This window comes from Peromyscus leucopus, chromosome 1 (assembly GCF_004664715.2).
Source record: "Peromyscus leucopus breed LL Stock chromosome 1, UCI_PerLeu_2.1, whole genome shotgun sequence".
Lineage (NCBI taxonomy): Eukaryota > Metazoa > Chordata > Mammalia > Rodentia > Cricetidae > Peromyscus > Peromyscus leucopus.
Window position 1 is genome coordinate 63,994,677 of NC_051063.1, and position 9,931 is coordinate 64,004,607.

Consider the following 9,931-nt stretch of genomic DNA (forward strand, 5'->3'; position numbering starts at 1 on the left):
ACACCATATGATACCAAACAAAACTCTTATAGGAGGAATGGATTACCTCTTTCAGAGTTGTTAATCACTGGATCCCATTGACCCTCACACATTACAGGCTATTGTTATTGCACTTGGCTATTCTTCAGATTATGATGGTAAGACACTATCACTGGAGACACCACTTCACGGAAACTCTAAACATGAAGAAATAAAGCGTGTACTGACCTGAAAGCTTCATCCCTACTTGCTAGCTTTTGCAGTTCTGGAAGATGCTATGTAGACCACTTGAGGAAGAAAATCATCATCAATCTCATCCAGTTCGGAACTCTATGAACTACAACAGCAGTAGCTTGGCAAGATATGGCCACCGATGCAGGAGTGGCACAATGTGCTGGCTTTCTGGAGCCCATTGCCTATGGTGGGTGCCTTGCTCAGCCTTGGCACTGGGGAGGGCCTTGGTCCTGCCTCAACTGAATGTACCAGGCTTTCCTGACTCTCCATGGGAGACCTTACCCTTTTGTAGGACAGGACGGAGGTGTTTGGGGGAGGAAGGCTGAGGAGGTAGGGAGGAGGGATGAGAGGGGAATCTGTGGTTGGTATGTAAAATGAGTAAAAAAGTTCTTAAATAAAAAAATAGAGTGGTACATATGTTATGGAGAAACTAACCACTTTCTGACTGAGTTTAAGGCCCACTTCATTAGATGGAATCCACACCTGGTACTGTTCACAAGGCCAAGACTATGTGGTTAGATAGATCATAGGTCTAAAGAAAACCTACTACTTTTTCCTACTAAATAGACAGTGTTAAAAAGACTCCTAGTGATTTACTGCTATGCCATAGATCAGTCCATCATACAACCCTCATCAGAGATACTTCTTCTTACAGTAGATAACAATGAACAGAAAGGCTTATGATTTGTCAGTGTGCACAGAATAAGAATCTTTGGGGTGCTCAGACCTTATGGGATGTCTAGATCACTCTCCACAAGACTTGGAAATCTTCATGGAATGGGAGAACGAAATAAGATTGTAAGAGCCAGAGGAAGTAGATGATTTCATTTAGACAGAAAAATAAATTATAGGGCTCTGCATCATATCGTGTCTACACTCTGGAATAGTTTTTTAATTTTTAGAAATAGCAAAAAGTGGAGGAGCTCAAAGCTTGAGAAGACAGAGATGACAAAGTTACAGAAACACAAACATTTACTGAGAACGTGTGTAAACATATGGACACATCAACCCATGTCCTGTCAACACATGCAATGATTTCTTGTTACAAGTATCAGTATTGACTGACAGCACTCACGATAGCTACTGTTATTCATAATATCAAACCAAAAAAATACATCACAGAAAAGAAAGTTATAAACAGAGAACAGTGTGACTGGAGTCCAAGATTTAAGGTGTGCAAAATAGCTGTTCACAGTGAAGTTATATGCTTTCATGGGGAGGGAAATGTACTCAAAAACGATCTGTAGCAGAAAATGCACATCTGTGTTACCTCTTAATTATTGTGACCTGAACAAGATCATTTAGAGGACTTTCAGGATCATGAAAATGTCCTGCATCTTTATGGAACTAGGATACATGAAAGAAAGCATTCCTTAAAACACAAAATAGTTTAAAAAATGCTAACCTCTTCTTTAAATGTACATTGAAAACTATAAAGAAAGATTACTTTAAGTTTTAAAGTTTTCTTTAACCAAAGCCTAGCTTGAAAATATTTTAAGTGTGTTAGAGCGAATGTTCAGAGTAGTAGATGCATATTCAGAGTAATGGGAGCACACACTTTCAGTGGAGTCAGGAGACACCAATAAGAAAGTGGAGGGAGTGTGACCTTTGTGGAATTGGATTCTTGATTGAGAGGTCAGGATGGAGACATATGTTCTGAACAGGGTACCAATGGCAACATCAACACTCATGCATTCATCGTCAGCAATGATAGATAGAATGTGAGTGTGTGCACAGCACCAGATAGGTCTAGACTGAACACAGGAAAACATCAATGATTCCTTAGCTTGTGTGTTGAATTTTATGATAAAACCTATAACAACCACATTGAAAAATAATATGTTCAACTCAATTCTATTTTGAACACTTAGAAGCCAGAACAGAACATTTTCAACGAACATCTGAAGCCTGATAAACATGATCTCTCAGAAAAGGGATGAAGAGCTTGTTCAGGGCCTGGACACAGACACTGCAGTGACAACTACTAAGATCCTGTAGTGCCGTGATGAACAATGAGCTTCTGTCCTAGGAGATAGACACCATGAGGGTCTGAGAACCCTGAAGCACCAAGAACTGGAAGCACTAGTGACATCAGACAGGTGTCTGATGCTGGGATTCCCAAGTCCACATTGAGGCTGTCTAGCACACTGGAGGGACCTTTGCTCTTGAAGACAAACCATGGGAAGGAGATTAGAAGATCATGATCATGAATCTGTGATAGGCAAAGGCTGGATAAGATACAGGACTTTCACACAGTCTCAGCTCCCTGCAGTGGATGTGCCTCTTCATAGGAAAAGTACTAACTTCACACCGCACTCCTCACTAATGGTACCTACCAGTTGCTGCTTCTCATCAGTATGACACCAGGCATGCCCTTCAGAGTATCACGGAGAAGCCTCAGTATCTGTACTATCAGAGAAGATAAACCACAGAGAGAAGAGGTTGGTGGGAACTCACTTTGGTGGACAATGACTGTCATTTTGTCAGGTCTGGCCACCTGGGGCATGCCATGTACTCGTTATCCAACAGTCAAATGCAGAGATTTTCTGTGGGATACTTTGTATGCATGACAGAGAGGAGAATGACACTTCTGGAAAACCATAGGTCAACAGTGAGTCTTCATACGTGCTGTGTTTAATAAGCAATATTTTGATGTATGACATTCCTACAGTCCTATCAGACAAGGCTATCTTATTTAGATGTGATACTGTCATACTGAGGGAAAAATAATTAATTTGCTTCCCAACTGTTCATCCATGTACACTGTGAAGCAGAGAGACAAGCTGCACCTACCTGAGCATTCTTTCTATAATTTCATCATGCTCTTTTGGGAATTAAGCTTTTATTGCTAGTGTGCTCGGTTGTGCCTAAGTGGACATGGAAGAATCTAGGACCCAGATGGGGAGTTTGTGGGAAGCAAATTCCCTACAGCCACACATGGCTACATGTAACTCAGATCTCAGCAAGACTGATTTGAAAACCTTCAGAAGCTGAGCCTCAACCAGAACCTAAGCTGCTGAGGATCCACACCATGGTCACAGAATGGAGAGTGTAAACAGATTCCATGGTTTGTCCAGAAAATTTGGTGTAGGAAAAATCTGCACGTCCTTCCCTATTATCTTAGTCCTTTCCTTCTTTGGCCATTTTACTGATACTTAAGGTTAGATACCAGGATTGTTCCTTTAGGTGACTCCCAGTCATGCCAGCCAAGCTTTGCAGCAGTCAGGGCAAGGCTAACACCTCTAGGGCTGGGCTGGTGTTTTTAACTCCATGGAAGGTGAAGGCCATTTCTGCCCCCAGAAGAGTGGACTCTGGACAACAGGGCAAGGGAATCCCTTCTGTGGCATTTTCTTACCATCCTCTGTATGACATGGCCAAAGAAGATAATATTTAAGTCCTTTCTAGTCATCAATATAGATCTTAGATTCATCTAAATCTGTTGGTTTCATTTCTAAATTAGTGTGAGCACTGTGGGTGATGAATGAGTAAATATGGATTTGAACACAAGGCAAAATAACAGACAGGAATAAGCTCTTTGATCATAATTAGAAACTAGACATTCTCCTGTCTATACAGTGGAGCATGAAACCAAATCTTTCTATCATCTTCTGTCCTTTGACCTACACCTCTTCATCAAACTCAGGACTCATTGAGAACATGGCTATCCTGTGTGCTTGTCCCTCTGTGCTGATTTCCAAGGACTGGGACAAATGTCACTTTTATAGTGAAATATCTTTTTGCTTGGGAGTTCCATTATTAGCCTGAAGAATCACACAGTAGAACATAAGCCTTCACTCACCTTTTCCTGACCCAGTGAGTTGTGGTGATGGGTGGGTCTCACACAGTGAATACTGCTGAGCACAGAGTCTTATTTCCTGCAAACATGGAGTCTTTAGTGTCCCTCTGAAGCTCTGTCTTCCTTCGTGCTGAGTGGCCACTGACCTTCAGAAATTCCTGTGATATTCTGAGACCCGGGGCAGGTATTTGTCCTGGTGCCTCCTGCGATAGAAACTCAAGGAGAAAGCTCTTAGGATCAATTAAAGAAAGCTCTTGGCTTCATGACCCAAACTCCCTGAAGACTGGTGTGGAAGAGGGTGGTCAGGGGAGTCTCATAGTGTGGGTAGCAGCAGTTCACCCTCCACATCCTTTTTCAACACTCTGCACTCATCTCTCAGAGTGTCTTTGGGATTTTCGTGTTCTGTGTGGAAGGTCTCACTGTGGTAGAAATTGACTCCTCTGTATTCTGCTGAGAGTTCTTCATCGGAATTTCACACATACAATGGGTTTATTCTAAGTGTCTTTTACTCTCTCTGCCTCCCCTTCCTATTCCTACACCTAAGGCTTCAATGTATTGTTATGAATTAATATAATCAACACTTACGTTCAATGTGATACATTTTTTAAGCCCTGAGAATATACATGCAGGTAGCATTATACAGGTACATCAAGTTTTATTTAGTAATATAGATGAGTATACATATCCTTATATGCATTTAATATAATTAGTAAATAAAAAAGGGACATGAATTTGAAGAAGAGTGGGGGTAGGATATAAGGAATGGTTTTGATGGAGGAAATGTGGGCAAAAAATATTATATTCAAATTATAATGTCAAAAATTTCAAAGAAAAAATGTATTCAAAGTTTTAGATGTCATCAGATCCATTATAAAGGAAAACTTAAATAAAACCAATTTAATTACAATTGTTAACTGACAAAAATTTTTTTCACACAAAATATTATGATTCTGGTTTCCTCTCCCCATACTACTCTCAAAGCCTCCTACCATTCAACTCCATGTCTTTTCTTTCTCTCTGTCTTTAGGAAACAAACAAAGAAAAAGCAAATAAAACAATGGGAAAAAAAGAACAAACACAAGAAACAAACACACATGACCAAAGACCATGAAAACACAAAACCAGCAACCATAATATACAAGCAAAAGGCCATTAAGACACATAAATACCCAAGCAAAGAAATATGAGAGATAAAGTCTACAGAAATACCACTGAGCTCAGTTTCTCTTGGTCATCTACTGCTGGTCATTGGGCCTACTTGTAAGTGAGGTTTATATATATAGTCATACTCTATTGGTGAGAATGGATCTTCCCTGAGTGCTCTAGGTTTCTCACTATTTGCACATTGTACAGTTGTGGGTTTCTGTATTTGTTCCCATGTACTGCTGGAGGTGGCTTCTCTGAGAATGGCTGAATGAGACACTGATCTCTGCCTATAGTAGAATGTTGTCAGGAGTCATTTAATTGGTACTTCCCTTTGCAGAAATGTAGTATATAGTGTTTCCCTTGGTCTCTGAACTATTTCAGGTTCTTGGCCACATGAACAGTGTCAGGCATGGGTTCCATTTCATGGAGTGGTACTTATATTCACTTAGATAGTGGTTAGTTACCCCTAAAACTTTTGTGCTGTTGTTACAACAGTTTATCATGCAAGCAGGTCACCAATGTATTGTAGTTGGGAGGAATTTATTCTTCTCTTTAGAATTTTGTTATTTCTTATTTATTAACACCTGAAAGATTTCATTGTGTAAATCTACCACTAATTTTATGCATTCACCTATTGACAGACATCTAGAGTGTTCCATTTTCTGGGATTTATGAATAAAGTAGCACTGACATGGATTAGCAAGTATCCCTGTGGTAGAATGTAGAGTCCTTGGGTACATGCCCCAAATGGTAACCTTGATCTTCCCAAGGAGCCACCACACTGGTTTCTATAGTGGCTGTACAAGTTTGTACTACCACCAGCAATGGATGAATGTTCCCCTTACCCTATATTCTCACCAAGCTGAGCTTTTATTTGTTTTATTGATCTTAGCAACTCTGACTGATGTAATATGAAATTTCAAAGTAATTTTAATTTACATTTTCCTGATGACCAAGGATGTTGAACATTTCTTTATGTGTTTCTCAATCATATGTGTTTTATCTTTTGAGAACCTTCTGTTTATTTCTATACTGAATTTTTAAATTGGGTTTTTTTCTTGATGTCCAGTTTTTGAGTTCTTTATATATTTACGTACTAGCTTTCTATCAGATGTGTAGTTGGTAAAAAAATCTTTTCCAGTTCAGTAGCCAACCACTTTGTCTGAGTGATGGTGTCCTTTGCCATACAGAAGCTTTTTGGTTTCATGAGGTCCCATTTGTTAATTGTTGTTCTTAGTGCCTGTGCCATTGGTGTCCTGTTCAGAAAATCTTTGTCTGTGCCAATGAGTTCAAGATTATTCCCCACTTTCTCGCCTTTCAGAATCAGCATATCTTGCCTGATGTTGAGGTCCTTGACTCATTTGTGGTTTAATTTTGAACAGTGTGATAAGGATGGATCTACCAGGACCCTTCTACATGCAGCATTCCCATTTACCATTTGAAGATGCTGCCTTTTTTTCTAGAGTGTATCCATGGATTCTTTATAAAATATTAGGTGTCCATAGCTGTGAGGATTTATGTCTGGGTCTTCAACTTGATCCTATTGATCAATGTGTCTGTTTTTATATCAATAAAATGTTAATCACTATAGCTCTGTAGTACAACTTCAGATCAGGGATCCTGATATCTCCAGCAGTTCTTTTGTTATTCAGGATTTTTTTTTAAAATATCCTTATTATTTTCCATATGAAATGAAAATTGTCCTTTCATTTTCCGTGAGGAATTGCACTGTTATTTTGAAGAAGATTGAATTCAGTCTGTATATTGCTTTTGGTAGGGCATCCATTTTCACCATATTAATCATACTGATCGAAGTGCATGGGAGGTATTTTCATCTTGTGATATCTTCTTCAAAATTTTTCTTTAATGTCTTAAAGTTTTTATCATATAAGTATTTCACTTGCTTGTTAGAGTTACCACAAGACATTTTAAAATGTTATTGTAAAAGATGGTTTCCCTGATTCCTTTCCTAGCCTATTGGTCATTTTTATATAGGAAGGCTACTGATTTTCATGTGTTCAATTTGTATCTTTCTTCTTTGCTGAAAGTGTTTATCAGCTATAAGGGTTTGCAGTGGAATTTTAAATGTCTTTTACATAAACAATTATTTCATCTGCAAATAAAGACACTTTGACTTCTTCCTTTCCTATTTGTATCTTCTTGATTTCCTCCCGTTGTCTTATTACTCCAGCTAAGACTTCACATATTATAGATTAGGCATGGAGAGAGGACATCTTTGTCTTGATCCTGATTTAGTGGAAATACTTTGAGTTTCTCTTTGTTTAATGTCATGTTGGATGTGGGCTGCTCCAAATAACCCTTATAATGTTGAGCTATGTCCTTTTATCTCTAGTCTCTCCAAGGCTTTTTATTATAAAAGGGTTTTGAATTTTGTCAAAGGCCCTTTCTGCATCTAATTAGTAATTTTTGTTTTTCAATCCATTTCTGTGGTAGATTACATTTATTGATTTACATATGTTATACCACACCTGTATCTCAGGGATGAAACTTACTTTCTCAAGGTGGATGACCTTTCAATGTGTTCTTGGATTCGGTTTGGAAGTTTTTTTTTTTTTAAATTGAGAATCTTATGTTTTTTTTTTTTTTTTTTTTGGTTTTTCGAGACAGGGTTTCTCTGTGTAGCTTTGCGCCTTTCCTGGAACTCACTTGGTAGCCCAGGCTGGCCTTGAACTCACAGAGATCCACCTGGCTCTGCCTCCCGAGTGCTGGGATTAAAGGCGTGCGCCACCACCGCCCGGCCGAATCTTATGTTTATATTTATAGGGGAAATCAGTGTGTAATCTACTTTCTTTGTTGAATCTTTGTAGGTTTATGTATTAGTTTAATTGTGGCTTCATAACAGAATTAAGCAATATTCCCTCCATTTCTATTTTGTAGAATAACTGAGGAATATGACGTTAATTCTGTTTTGAAAGTCTATTAGAATTCTGTGCTCAATCCATCTGGCCCTGGGCTTCTTTTGACTGAGAGACTTAGTTATTGTTTTTTTATTTCATTAGGCATTATAGGTTTGTTTAAGTTGCTTATCTGATATTGATTTGGCTATGGTAGGTTGTATATATCAAGTAATTTATCCATTTCTTTTAGGTTTTCCAGTTTTCTGGGGTACATATTTTTAAAATGTGTTTTAGGATTCTCTGAATTTCCATGTTTGTACCCTTTTGGTCTCTAATTTTAATTTGAATCTTCTCTCTCCACCTTTTAGTTAATTTGGCTACGGGTTTATCAATCATTGATTTGTTTCAATGAATCAAGTCTTTGTTTCATTGATTCTTTGTGCTTTTTTGTTGTTGTTTCTTGTTTATTCATTCCAATCCCGAGTTTGATTTTTATTGCCATCTACTCATTTTAGGTGATATTTCTTCTTTTTGTTCTAGAACTTTCTTTCTATGTGTGCCTTTAAGTTGACAATAGGAATCTCTCCAGTTTTTTTGGCGTATGTAATTAGTGCTGTGAACTTGCCTCTTGATACTTCCTTCATTGTGTCTCATAGGCTTGAGTTTGTTGAGCTTTCATTTTCATTCAATTCTAAAAAGCTTTTAATGTCTATCTTACTTTGTGTCTTGGCCCATTTTCATTCAGTATGGAGTTGTCTAGCTTCCATGAGTCTGTACTTTCTGTTGTTGCCTTGTTTGGTGATATCCAAGTTTAATCAATGGTGGTCAGATAGAATGCAGGGTGTTTTCCATTTTTTCATATCTATCAAGACTTTCTTTGTTTCTGAATATGTGACCAATTTTGAAAAAGTTCTATGAGCTGCTGAGAAGAAGGTATAAGATTATGGAATCTACTCTTAAAAAGGAACTACTTGTTTTAAATAAGATAAGTAATGAAAATTTTATGGTCTGAGTTTATCAGATGTTACTGGACTGGATATTGTTAATATATATAATGGAGTTTTTATCTGAATCTGTCAAATGTTAATGGACTAGACATTGTTAATGTAATCTTGACTGTATATTGCATATACTTATTGAAGATAGTTTTTCTTGTATTAGTTATAAGCTTTTTAAATTTTAGACAAAAAGAGAGGAAATGTGGTGGTATTGTGTTCCCCAAAATATTGTGTACTCTAATAAATTTATCTGGGGTCAGAGAACAGACAGCCACTAAATACAAAGGCTAGAAAATGGTGGCACTCACACCTTTAATCCTAGCATTCCAGAGGTAGAAATCCCTCTGGATCTCTGTGAGTTCAAGGCCACATTGGAAATAGCCAAGCATGGTGACACACACCTTTAATCCCAGAAAGCCAGCCTTTAATCCCAGGGAGTGGTGGTAGAAAACAGAAAGATATATAAGGCGTGAGGACCAGAAACTAGAAGCATTTGGCTGGTTAAGCATTCAGGCTTTTGAGCAGTAATTCAGCTGAGACCCATTCCGGATGAGGACTCAGAGGCCTCCAGTCTGAGGAGACAAGACCAGCTGAGGAATTGGCAAGGTGAGATAGCTGTGGCTTGTTCTGTCTCTCTGATCTACCAGCATGGACCCCAATAACTGACCTCGGGTTTGATTTTATTAATAAGAACTTTTAAGATTCCTGCTATAAAGGTATATTGATTTTTGTTTGGGTGAAATGTACTGTGCTGATGGCCATGTCAGAGGAGCTGTAGACAGCAATGGAGCTTATTTCAGGATAACAAAGCTACTCTGGATACATCCTGGAGAGCAAAGCCCTGGGAGGATTGTTAATGCCCCCCAGGTTCTGCTGGTCTTTCTTCTGTTTGCTGCTACTGGGTTCCTGCTGTATTTGGC